This window comes from Oratosquilla oratoria, chromosome 38 (genome assembly GCF_046742065.1).
Source record: "Oratosquilla oratoria isolate Oo_2021 chromosome 38, ASM4674206v1, whole genome shotgun sequence".
Taxonomy (NCBI): domain Eukaryota; kingdom Metazoa; phylum Arthropoda; class Malacostraca; order Stomatopoda; family Squillidae; genus Oratosquilla; species Oratosquilla oratoria.
Genome location: NC_134814.1, coordinates 13,209,283 through 13,223,532, shown reverse-complemented (window position 1 = coordinate 13,223,532; position 14,250 = coordinate 13,209,283). Strand labels below are relative to the sequence as shown.

General features: G+C 39.5%; 1 long non-coding RNA gene across 2 annotated transcripts in view; it reads left to right on the top strand.

Moving 5' to 3' along the window:
- LOC143019972 (uncharacterized) overlaps positions 1–14,250 on the top strand; it is a 400,229-nt gene that overhangs the window by 113,398 nt on the left and 272,581 nt on the right. The window lies entirely within an intron of this gene.

Here is a 14,250-nt window from a genome sequence, read left to right as displayed (position 1 = left end):
ACAGCCCTCCTCATTTTTCATTCTTCCCATGATTTTTGGATCATCTGCAAAGATGTTTACATAGCTTGTTGTAACTTCAATCATGTCATTGACATAGACAAGAAACATTATTGGTCTAAACACTGAACCTTGTGGAACTCCTATTGTTACTGCCCTCCATTTTGACATCTTATCCTTTGATACTGTCTTTAAAAAAATCTTTCATCCATTCCAGTGGTTTGCCTCTCAGTCCTCCAGTGTGCTCATATTTCCACATAAGTCAGCTGTGAGGTATACACAGTCCACCCACCCCTCTCTCTTTCAGCACAATCACTCTCAAACAGGCACGGTATGGTACACTCATCTCAAGTTTGATTCTCCTTGGATAAACACTTTTTAGTGCGAATTTATGATTTGAATTATATATGATTTTACATACAATTACGAGCAAAACAGACTTAGGTTTCTGGACCAATCTCCAAGCCAACAGCATTATTCTTGGGGTTAAAATATCGGCGTGTTTCAAGTATCCGTTCGCCCCCCCCCCAAAAAAAAAAAATAAATAAACATTCCTGGATCACGCCTGCTCTCAAATAAAAGCTTAAAAGGTATGACCCACAAACCCTCTAGATCTGAAGCCAAACTGAATATCAGGATGTTCATCTCATCAAGATATTTGACCCATCAATCTTGCACAATCCTTACACATAATTTCACTATTGTGCTGGTCAGTGATACATACATACATACACTCGTGTGTCGGATACATGCCAAAGATTGGAACTCCGGAAAAGAAGTGCAATTTTCGTGGATCTCAACGACAAGGGAGTACCTTGTATTAGTAGGGAAGGAGAAAGCTCATGGTGTAGTGGGAAGGTGAAGAAATAGGAAAAAGAGAGGGATTATTGATGAAAATGGAAGGAAATGAGGAAGGGGATGAACAAGCCCCAGATCTTAGGAAAGGCGTAAACAAACGGGGGGCAGAATACACAGACAAGGAACAAGGAAGCAGAGGTGTCAAGAGCAGAAATATTGATAATAGCAGCTCATGGAAAGAGAAGAAAACTGCTTTTATGGATTTATTGAGGGAGGAGGTGAGAACCTCCCCCGACTAGCAAATCTAGAGGAGAAACTAAATAAAATGAACAAAGAATGGGACCAATTATCACAGGTTACCCAAAGATTTGATAAACTGGAAGAACTAAAGAAGGTAAATCAAAACCTAACTAAAGAAATAGAAGGATGAAAAAGACAGTCAGAAGAAGTAAAAGATGAGAATGAGGAATTAAAGAAGAATAAAGAAAATAAAGAGTCCATAGCAAAGGAAGCACAGGGTTGGAGAAAAGCCCAAGAGAACAAAGTTGTATTTACAAATACAGTGAAACAACAGATGAAAGAACAAACTAAGGACAGTTATTAAAGTGATGAGAGAAAAGGAGAATATAGTAAGAGACTTAGTGGACAAAAAGAAATGCATAATTATATTAGGGATGGAAGAGAAGTATAATCCAAATAGGACCACAAGAGTAAAAGAGGAAAATAAAAACATAAAGAAGATATTACAAGCAGTTCAAGAGGATGGACAAGAAACAGGGAAAGGAATTGAAGAAATATATAGACTAGGGAAATACAATACAGATAAGACTAGACCAATTAAGATCAAATTTAGGTCACAAATGACATCAGAGAATATCTTAGCAAAAATAAGTAAACTAGCTGACAGTGAATAATATAAACAAGTATGGATTAAAAGAGAAATGAATAAAGAGGAAAGAGAAGATGAGAAAAGAACAGTCAGAAAAAGAGAAATTCTATTGGAGAGTAGTGAATATGAAAGTGAAGAGATGGTTCATAGCAGAGACAAGCGGAAAAGAAACAGAAAACATGATGGAAGTAGTAGAAAATAAAAAAGTGTCTTACACAAACATAGATGGCTTAATAACAGGCTTGAATGAACTGAATGATTACCTGAAGGAAAAAGAACCAGACATAATGGGAATTGTAGAGACAAAATTGAAAGGTCCACTACCACCTAACAGTGTAGGACATGGTGCATATAAATATTGGATTAGAAACAGAGGTAAAACAAGGGGGTGGAGTTATGTTCCTGACTAAAAAGGATATAAATGTGAGGAATGTCACATATGGAAAAAATAGAGTAGAGATGATTATGATGGAAGTGGAGGACAGGGACGGGAAAAGCAGGAAGTTTGTAGTAAATTATGTGCCTCCTAAAACGGCCTCGCGGGAAGAGAGAGAACACAAAAGTATGTTATAAGACACAAGAATAACACTAAATAAGATAATGGAAGATGGAGGAAGAATGGTTATAATGGGTGACTTTAATTGTAAAGAAATCTGCTGGGAAGAGATGACAGTGAAGGGTGGAGACGACCTATGGGGAAATGTACTGCTTGATATGATTATAGAACATACAATGACGCAATAGATACAATAGAATACTAGGTATAGAAATGAAGAAGAACCATCGAGATTGGACCTAATAATCACATTAGAACCCAAAATAATGGACAAGATTGAATATAAGACACCAATAAGTAAAAGTGACCAAATACTGGTTGAACTGGAACTAAACAAGGAAAAATACATGGAAAAAACGAACAATATAGAAAGGGAAGATTGATGTATGGAAAAACAAATTTTGATAAAATAAGAGAATTCTTTCAAAAAGCAGAGTGGGAAAGAATACACAAGCAAACAACAGTAGAAGAGAAATGGAATATTTTGACAAACACCATTTTTCATTCCCATGATATGGTTTCACCTGAGATGCAGCTCTCCGGGTAACTTGACCAGAAAACACGTGTTCTGAAATCTTTTGAGCCAATCTCTCAGCTCTCCCTCTGTTCCTACTTGATCCTGACCTGGTAATAAGTAATTGTGGATCTGCTGGGTCATGTTGACTCTCCCAGAAGATGTGTGTTCTACATACTCATAAGATCCTATAATGGTCAAGTCACGACCCACCTATTGGCCAGGCTAGTCAGTTCAGATGAGTGACAGAGTTCAGGCAGGATAATTCAACTTTTCGTTAAAATCAGATATCATTACATGAATAAAAATAACACATACAATATAAATAGACATATAATAGTAAAAGATAGCAATAAATATGATATGAATTAAACTGTTATTTATTTTTCCCCTTTTCCCTCTACAAGGGAAGTGAGCATTAAGGGAGAGCGACTGGAGGAAGTGGATAGTTTTAGATACTTGGGTGCAAATGTGGTAGGAAAGGGAGGAGTGGGGGTGGAGGTAGAATGTAGATTGAGAGAAGCGAGTAAATGCCTTGGTGGATTAAAAAGTGTAATAAGAAATAGACATTTGGTAAAGGATGCTAAGAGGAGATTGTATGAAGGAGTGATTGTGCCAGCAGCACTTTATGGGACAGAAACATGGAACATAAGAGAGGAAGAGAGAAGGAGTTTGAATGTGTTTGAGATGAGGTGTCTGAGAAGTATGATGGGGGTTACTAGGCTGGATAGAGTGAGAAATGGGGAGGTGAGGAGGAGAACAGGGGTGGTAAGGGAGTTGGGAGATAGGGTGGATGAAAGAGTATTGGGATGGTTTGGACACATAGAAAGAATGAGTGATGAAAGATTAGTGAAAGAGGTATGGAAGGTAGATGTGGAGGGAGTGAATATGAGTGGGCGACCTAGGATGAGATGGATGGATGGGGTGAAGGGGGCTTTGGGGAAGAGGGGAATGTCTATTGAGGACGGACGGGAGAGGATAGAAAACAGTGGTGAATGGTTGTATATGGATGATGTGATGCATGAGGTGGAATGGGTGGGGGGATGGGGGGTGAGGTATTATGTGTGAGCAAAATTTGACGCAGCCCGAAGGGATTTCTCTCCATATTCTTTTCTGCATGAAGCGGTCTTGCTGTGGATGTGCTGTGTCTTGCGACACTGCCTCTGACCCAGGGCAGTGGACAAGATGCAGGGATGACCCGTCATCCAGGAAGCGTCAATATAAGAGGGAGGGTAGAGGGGAGTGGAATGTATTAAGAATGGAATGGGTAGGGATGGTTTTTATGCCGTTTTTTTGGCTACCTCCCTTGTAAGGGGGAAAAAGCCTTTAGTATATGTATGTGTATGTATTTATTTTTCAAGTAGAGTAGCTGGGTGTGCTTTGTATGCAGCACGTAAGAACAGGTGGGTGAAACGAAGCCTTGATTATGGAATAGGCGAGTCTTGATTATGATTGCTTGAAGTCACATCAGCGGAAAAATCGTTTTGGCCGACTCTCCAGTCTCAGGAACAAATGGGTAGTTTGAGGTGAAACGCTGATGTACGATAATTTCTGGTAGGTGAAGCTTCTGGTAATTGGGAACACGTAAGATATTTGTCGATGTTTCCTAGTTGAGAAATAACACACAGAAGAGAGAGAGAGTCGCACGTAGTCTAGCAGCTGTCTGGAGATGTCAGAAACAATTCAGAAAAGCATGAAGGCTTTGCACTTCGCATGGGGATGGCCAATCGTTGTGCTTCAAAGGACTTGTTTAATGGAGTTGTCGTAATCGACGAATGTAGAATAATTTCTACACAGATTCAGATGGGCCCTGGGTGCCTGCTCCTTTTCTTTTTCCTTCCTTCTCTGTTCTTTTCTCGTTCTGGATCTCTGTTTCTCTTTCTATTGATTTTGTGTCTCTCGGGTCGCTCTCTGTTTCGCCTTATATAGCCCGGGAATGGGACCTTATGTTTCTGGAATAGCAAAACGTATGTGAAATAGATATTCTAAAACACCCCCAACCAACAGGAAAACAGAATGAGCTTTCCCGCCAAATTATGTTACGTTTCTGAGCTTGGCGTCATCTGACAGTACGTACAAGCATGTCCCCAACAGATGGGTATTGCGCAGTGCTTAATATTTTAATACACATTAATATATATATTACACATATTCACACAAGGCGTGCCTACAAATAATATATATATATATATATATATATATATATATATATATATATATATACAAACAGGAGACTTTATTCACATAAGGCGTGGCACAGCACAATCACGGATTCTACTCATGCTAAGAACGTGACAGGTTCCTTTTCGAAATGGCTTAGATTTCTTGAATTGATTGATTAGTAGCAAGATGTTCCCTTCATCCACTCGGACCAAATAGGGATAACTACTGTGACTAAACCTTGGCTGCGGATGCACAGGAAGTGATATTTAGTTCTATCACTGGGACGGGCATGAATTTAGATTGATAAAGGTAGAGCAATATTAGGGTGATGAAGTTAATATTGGTGTAATCCCTGGGTTCTTTTCCATTGATGTCGGTCTCTCCTTTACTCTACGAACAATCTTACCTTGATGATGGATATGTATATAATGGTGGGTAATGAAATACTATAATAACACAAAAGTATGATATTACGGAGAGCGATGTGTTTTCTCTCCTAAGGCTGGTGAAGTACTGACGACATCTCGCGTCAGGTAAATCCATTAGCGGGAATCCGCTACATGGTTCCTCACAATTATACACCTAAACAATATTACAAATATAATACACTTGACAAGTGCCTACTACATAGTTCGGCCACCATCTCTCGGTGCCCTCACCAAGGAAACAATATTCATGGTAGGGAGCAGACAAAAACAAGGAAACGTAAAATACGACAATAGAGAAAAGACATACACATATACAGGAACATGATAGACAAAAGACATGAAAATATACTGGCGCCAGTAGGTAAAATTTGGACATAAATCTCCCGACGTCCGGGACATGATACAATACATACATGACATATACAATAATACATAGTACAAAAGAGAAAATTATACCATACATTTGGCTGACAATTACAAAATAGCTATTGAAAAACATATCACACTCACCTCGGTTATGCTAAGTATAACTGAACTGCATATAGTTAGTTACACTATAGATATTAATAGATAGCGGTTACAATTAAAAAAAATACAATTAAAAAAAATACAATTAAAAAAAATACAATTAAAAAAAATACACAACAACACATACAGTATGTATACAATAGTCTCACTTGAGCATCAAGGCAGTGTACCTTTTGAACATAGATGATACGAGTGATGAACAGTGGGTGACACGGGAAATATTGGGCCCTGGGAGAGGCCGGTTAATGCAAGTATGGGCACTTATATCTTCATAAGCTTATCAGAATGCAGAACCTCACTAAGTCCCTGGGATGGAAAAAAACATGAACTTATTGGGATGAGTCCTCTGCATCACCAGAAAAGGACCAGTAAATTTGTTGTTTAGCTTAGACTGGCACTAAGGCATATATTTAAATACATGATCACCCACTTGGATGGAAACAAGTGTAGCCTATGTTGTTTCTTTATCATGTTTGATTGACTCTTGAAGTTTCCTTTTGACAGAATCATAAATGGTATGTAGTGTATAACACTGAAGTTGACTGTATTCTTCAGAACTGTAGAGAGGACCAATAGGAATATTAAAAAAATCATACGGTTAGAGAAGGGATGATAATCAGTTACAAAAGTCTGGGTGGTGTTATATTGTTTGCAAATGTTGGCAATGACCTCATTCTTAAACTCAGTCTCATTCTTGCTAAGCAACACTGAAGGAGTAGTGCAAGGAGAGAAAACATGGGAAACTAGAGCATAAGCAACAACTGGAGCAGATTCCTTACGCAAAAGAGCCAACATCACAAAACAGCTAAAGTGATCATTCCCATTTTTACAAGCGCCCGTATCATAATCCCAAAGACTGACTAACAGTGACAAGTCCAAACTTGTCCCTTTAGTGGCTGCTGTCTCTTCCCAATTCCTTACCTTTCAGTGTTATATAGACCAGTTACCTATCTCTGTAGGGGTAGACACTGGGGCAGAATGTAATATAAGTAACAGAGCATATTCTGCTCTCATGGATTTGTACAACATACCATTGTTACCTTCTTGTAGTGCTTTGCAAGCTGTACAAGGCTTTCCCTTGTCTATCCTTGGATCTATTTGTGATAGTTTCTGATTTCATACTTCAGTGTGACTGTCTCTTAGGCTTTAATACTTTAGCAACTAATGCCATAGATATATCTCCTCGGCACGTATAGTTACTTTCGACGACAATGTAATTTCTGCAATGGACAGACCAGATTCTATACATGGCTGACTTTCTGTGTATGGTCTGACCAGGCAGTTATCTTCCAAGGGTTAAAAACTTTTAGCCCTCTTGTACTTTCTTGTGCTGCTGTTGTTGTAAGTAAACACTATTTTGGTCCTTCTAGTGCAGTTGATGTTGTTAAAAAGAAGAGTCAGTCATTTAGAAGATGGATGAGAAGACGGACCCCAGAAAATAGACTGGAATACGAAATAGCAAGAAACGAAGCAGAGACAGTAAAAGTAAGTGCCAAGAGAGATTCTTGGAAGAAATTGGGAAAAGAGCTTGAAGAGGATCTGCTGGGAACTAGGAAGCTCATATATAGTCTGGCGAAGAGTTATAAAAGGGGCGAAGAAACAGTAGTAAATACAATTAAGAATAAAGACGGAGTGTTACTAACAGATGAGAACGAAGTAGATGAAAGGTGGAGAGAATATTTCTCAGAATTATTGAATCCTCAGGAATTAGACGATGAGTGTGAAAACACCAGCCTGAGACTAAACTACTACCACGAAATATCTATCGAAGAGACTAGAGTTGCCATCAGTAAAATGAAAACTGGAAAAAGTCCTGGATGCGATGGCATACATGTAGAGCTGCTAAAAGGAAATGAAAACACAGTCGAGTGGTTAACGAGAATTTTTAATGTAGCTTGGTGTGAAGGTAGAGTACCAGAGGATTGGGGGAAAGCCATTATATGTAAAGTACCAAAGAAAGGCGACAAGTCAGAATGCAAAAATTGGAGAGGAATTTCCTTATTATCACATGTGGAGAAGATATATGAAAGAATACTTGAAAGAAGGTTAAGAATGACGGTAGTAGAAAAATTAGAGGAGGGACAGTATGGATTTAGACCTGAGAGAGGTACAACAGATGCAATTTTCTCCTTGAAAATGCTGATGGAGAAGAGATGGGAATGGGATCAGCCAGTGTGTATAGCGTTTGTTGACTTAGAAAAAGCCTTTGACAGGCTACCAAGGAAGATGATTTGGGATACATTGGAAGACCCTATATATGGTGTAGATAGATTACTTGTTCGAGCAATCAAAAGTCTATATAGTAAATGTACCAGCGCTGTAAGAATACAAACTCGCGAGGATAACTGGTTTGATGTAAATTCTGGAGTAAGACAAGGTGGGGTTATATCCCCATTGTTTTTTGTACTTTTTATGGACAGATGTATGAAAAATTTGAGATCTGGAGAAGGAGTTATTACATTGGCAGATGATATTGCACTGGTTGCAAACAACCCCATTGAACTTCAAAATGCATTAACTGCTTGGAACAGTGCATTGAAAAGAGTGAAAATGAAAATAAACACAAATAAAACAGAAGTAATGATGGTCGCAAGGCAAAAAGAAGAGATAGAAATATGGTTGGAAGGCGAAAAACTGAAATTAGTTGAAGAATTTAAATACCTAGGAGTAAAGATAGATGAAAGGTGTCAAATGGAAAAAGAAATATTAAATAGAATACAGTGCTATATCCATTGATGCGAGAAAAACTTATACCCAGGCAGGTTAAGATAACAATTTACAAAACTATTTTAAGACCAGTTCTAACATATGGGTCAGAAACATGGACATTGACAGAAAGGCTGAAAAGTAAGATACAAGCAGCAGAGATGAGAGTACTGCGAATAATAAAAGGTGTAACAAGGTGTGACAAAATAAGAAATGAAGAAATAAGAAGAGAGCTGGAAATAGAGCCAATATTAGAATATGTAGAGAAAAGCCAATTAAGATGGTTTGGCCATGTCATAAGGATGAATGAGCATTAGTACCCATTAAAATACTACCAGTTGCAGCCACAAGGAAAGTGTCCAACAGGAAGACCCAGGAAGAGATGGAGAGACGGTATCAGACAAGCCATAGAGTCAAGAGGAAGAACTATGGAAGAGGTGAAGAGAGTGCAGCTGTATGCTGATAGGGCCTTGTGGAGGGACTTCGTGAGGCATCATCGCTGACAGGGCATCGCCCTACCTGGTGTATGGTGAGAAGGTGGTGAGAAGGTGAGAAGTGCAGTTCGAGTCCCGGTGCGCATTTCAGATGCTCCAATTAGTTCTTACGTCTTATCTCAACCTGACTCTGTTCGTGTTAGACACCTTGCATTAGAGGGTACTCTTTCCACTGTTCGTGAGGACCATGTTACCACGGCCCTGATAACCAACGTTACTGGTGTTCCCATCACACTATTTTGGTATTCATTTGGGTTCTTTTGATGTTGTTGATATTGACAGTGTCCAGGATTCACCTCCTATCATAGGAGCTTATATTCAATTGTCTACATATTCAAGTGACACAGCTCATTTAGCCTCTCAGTATGCGACATGTGTAGGTAACATTTAACTGTTCGTGACACATTGTCTTTTGCAAATGCCCCGTAGCATTCAAGCCTTAGTATACTTTCTTGTACGCGTTGATCACTTTAGCTGTTTTGTGATGTTGGCTTCTTTGCGTAAGGAATCTGCTCCAGTTGTTGCTCATGCTCTAGTTTCCCATGTTTTCTGTCCTTATACTACTCCTTCAGTGTTGCTTAACGACAATGAGACTGAGTTTAAGAACGAAGCCATTGCCAACATTTACAAACTATACAACACCACCCAGACTTTTGTAAATGTGTATCATCCCTCCTTTAACGGTATGGTGGAGCGGACGAATAGGAAAATACTTAACATCCCAAGGCACGTTGCTAGTGATCTGCAGGAAACTTGGGATGACTGGCTACCCCATGTCAGTGCCTGCATTAACAGCACTATCAATGTAGCAACGGGAAAGGCACCTCATTATGTCATTTATGGTTCTGAGAAGAGGCTTCCCTATGATCTTTTGGATAGTCCTATTCGTCCTTTCTACAATTCTAAAGAATACAACTTCAGTGTTCTACACTACATACCATTTATGATTCTGTCAAAAGGAAACTTCAGGAGTCAATCAAACATGATAAAGAAACAACATAGTAAGGCTACACTTGTTTCCATCCTAAGCTAAACAACAAATTTACTGTTCCTTTTCTGGTGATGCAGAGGAGTCATCTAAATAAGTTCATGTTTTTTTACCCATCTCAGGGACTTAGTGAGGTTCTGCATTCTGATAATCTTATGAAGAGACAGGTGCTCATACCTGCATTTACCCGGCCTCCCCCAGGGCCCAATATTTCCCCTGTGTCACCCCCTGTTCATCACTCGTATCATCTATGTTCTAAAGGTACAATGCCTTGATGCTCAAGTGAGACTATTGTGTACATACTGTATGTGTTGTTGTGCAATTTTTTATAATTGTAACCGCTATCTATTAAGGTTGTAAATGTGTAAATAATTATGTGCAGCCTCGGTTAAGCTTGCCATAACCGAGGGGATGTGATCTATGTTTCTAAATAGCTATTTTGTAATTGCCATCCAAATGTATGGTTAATGTGTACTTTCTGAATTGTACTATGTATTATTCTGTATTTTAAGTGTATATTATATCATGTCCTGGACGTCCGACAATTTATGTCATGTTTTTTATTTCCAAATTTTACCTACTGCGCCAGTATAGTTTCATGTATTTTGTTTATCATGTTCCTGTATATGTATGTCCTTTGCCTATTGCCGTATTTCACGTGCCCTTGTGTTAGTCTGCTCCCTGCCATGAATGTTGTGTTGAAATATAAATATTTGTTATTATCCATCTTGTGTTGTTTTTGATTGAATATACAATAAAATACATAATTGGAATTTTTCATTTGATTTATTGTATGATCAGTACTTATTTGCATGTCGTGTGACAAAGTTCAGTTGGTAGGCCTGAGATTTTTTTCCCGCGCTAAGGGAGACGTCACGCCACTACAATTCAGTCATAGTGGAGCCACAGTGTAGAGAGGTTGATATATTTTTGTCTGAACATAAAATTATTTGTGTCATGTGTATTGTGCCTTTGAAGAACAATAAACAGTTAAGTGTTTTTCTAAGCTTTTACATAAAACCCATAACTTTTAACATGTTGTTTCCTCGGTGAAGGCACCTAGAGATGGTGGCCGAGCTATGTAGTAGGCACTTGTCAAGTGTATTATATTTGTAATATTGTATTGGTGTGTAATTGTGTGGAACCATGTAGATTTACCTGACACGTGGTGGTGTCAATACTTCATCAGCCTTAGGCGAGAGAACACGTCGCTCTCCGTAATATCATACTTCTAGTCACAGTAATCCCGATTTGGTTCGAGTGGACGAAGGGAACAACATGTTCTTACTAATAATCAAGAAATCTAAACCATTTCGAAAAGGAACATGTCACGTTTTTAGTATGAACAGAAGGCTGTGATTGTGCTGTGTCACACCCTTATGTGAATAAAGTCTCCTGTTTGTATATATATATATATATATATATATATATATATATATATATTATATATATTTGTAGGCATGCCTTCTGTGAATATGTGTAATATATATACTATAATGTGCATTTCTTAAATTGTTAAACATTGCGCAATACTTGCCTGCTGGGGGCGCGCTTGTACGTACTGTCAGATGATGCCAAGCTCAGAAATGTAACATAATTTGGTGGGAGAGCTCATTCTGTTTTCTCATTGGTTGAAGGGTTTGATCTATCTACTTTTCATACGTTTCGTCATCCCAGAAACGTAAGCTCCCATTCCAGGGCTATGTAAGGCGAAGCAGAGAGAGACCCGAGAAAGACACATAGAATCAATAGAAGAAAGTCAATAGAGAAGAGAAGCAGAGATCCAGAACGAGAAAAGAACAGAGAAGAGAAAAGAAGCAGACGTCCAGGGCCCATCTGAATCTACGTAGAAATTATTCTACATTCGTCGATTACGATAACTCCACCAAACAAGTCCTTTGGACTACAATGATTGCCCATCTCCACACGAGGTGCAAAGCCTTTGTGTTTTTCCAAATTGTTTCAGACATCTCCAGACAGCTGCTGGACTAAGTGCGACTCTCTCTCTCTCTCTTTTGTTTCTCAACTACGAAACATCAACCAATATCATACGTGTCCCCGACTAACAGAAGCTTCACCTACCAGAAATTATCGTGCATCAGCGTCTCACCTCAAACTACCCATTTGTTCCCGAAACTGGAGAGTCGGCCAAAGCGGTTTTTCCGTTGGTGCGACTTCTAGCAACTAGAATCAAGACTTGTCTACACCATAATCAAGACTTTGCTTTGCCCACCTGTTCTTATGTACTGCATACAAAGCACACCCACCTTGGGTGGTACCTTATTGACCAAGGAGCATTTGATATCTTTTGCTATATTTTCTGAATAGGCCTTCTTTGCCTCATTGTGGGAAGAATATATTATCCACACTTGCCAATAGTTGGAAGTGTCTGACAGCCGTAGCCTAATTTCTTTTATGCATCCAAATTCACTGAATTGTTGTGAAATATTTTCATAATTCATGTTTAAAGTTAGACTCTCAATATGTAAAGTCTTTTCATTGCCTTTAAAGCTTGGCATTTCAAATGGTTCTAGTGTGATCATTGTTGGTTTGGCGGTAATAGTGGAAACTGCCTTTTCATTTGAATCTTTATCCATATTCAGTCCAGGGTCTTTGTTGTCAAGATTTTCCTTTGCCTTGCGTGGGTCGTCAACTGGGTCAGAGGAGAGTTTATTTGAAAGGGTCAAATTTGTGGGAGTGTTCGTTAGTACTTTGGAAGGGTGATTAGGAGGAGGATCAGGAGGATCTGGAGGAATGGGAGGAGGTAAGAGTTTAGGGTCTGCTGTAATTGCAGGTAGTGGAGTCGCCATTGTCAAGTTTATATCTCTTGGGCATCACCATATATTAGAAATTTTTAGTTAATGTACATAGAAGATACTGCAGTTGCTTGATGCCTCAAGCAATGAAAGAAGTAGTCTCTGCAGAGTCAGAAGGATCCAGAATACGACTATTTACAAACAGGGGGTCTCGGTCACGAGTATAAGCTTTCACAACCCGATTTGTCCTTTAGTTTTGTTCCATAGAGTATGGAGCCGGCGTTGCTACTCCCTGTGTGCACTGGAAGATGGATAGAGAGTCGGCAGTCAAAGGTAGCCCCTCTGCCCCTCCTCCACCAGCATACGGGGTTTTGCCCCTCGCAATGAGTAGGGACCTCGCGGTATATCCCATCACCCAGCTGGTTTCTGGTAGGGTTTCAGGGAAACCTTTAACTGTCAGAACCTCTCGAGTAGTAAAAGAAAAAGTTGAGAAAAGGAGATTAGGGTAGCGAATAAGAAGAAAAGGGATAGGGGAGTTCACTGGGTAATGAGGGTGGAGGGTCCCCTATCTATTCGTTACCCCTGATATCTCACTCTCTGACAACTGTCATGGGGTGAGGGCGTCGAATCCAGAGAATAGTCCAGTTCATAATCAAGATCAGGCCGGGGTCGTCAATTTATATTTGTCTGTTTGGCACAGTTTTAGTCTGGAAGCTCAGGATTGACCTCTCCAGCATGGTTGGACCTGGCTGGCACAGCTCAGTCCTTCCTCGCAACACGCAAGCCCCCCCACTACTTCAAAGTACTGGGCCTCGGGGGGGGGGGGGGTAGTATGTGTGAGCAAAATTTGATGCAGCCCGAAGGAATTTCTCCCCGTCTTCTCCTTTTATGCATGGGGGGACGGAAAGGGGGGGGGTCGCCGATTTAATGAAGCGGCCTTGCTGTGGATGTGCTGTGTCTTGCGACACTGCTTCTGACCTATGGCAGTGGACAAGGTGCAGGGATGACCCGTCATCCGGGAGGTGTTAAGATGAGAGGGAGGGTGGAGGGGTGTGGAGTGTATTCAGGGATGGAATGGATGGGAATGATTTTATGCCTTTTTCTTTTTGGCTACCTCCCTTGTAAGGGGGGAAAAGCCTTGGTATATGTATGATGTACTTTCATAACTGTTTCTTTTGTATTTTCCTCCATCTGCTTTTGTAATATTTCTCTAAAACATTTTTTTTTTATTTTCCAGTTCTTGTTTCCATTGATTTTTTATTTCAATGAGGTCTGTTTCTTTGATTGACTCTTCCACCTTTCTGGTCACTATTTGTAATTGCTCTTTGACCTCCTTTTTCAGTTCATCATTTTCATTCTTGTCCTCATTTTTCATTCTCTCGTTTTCTCTTTTAAGGATTTCAATTTCACTCTTCAGGACATTTGGTTCTTTA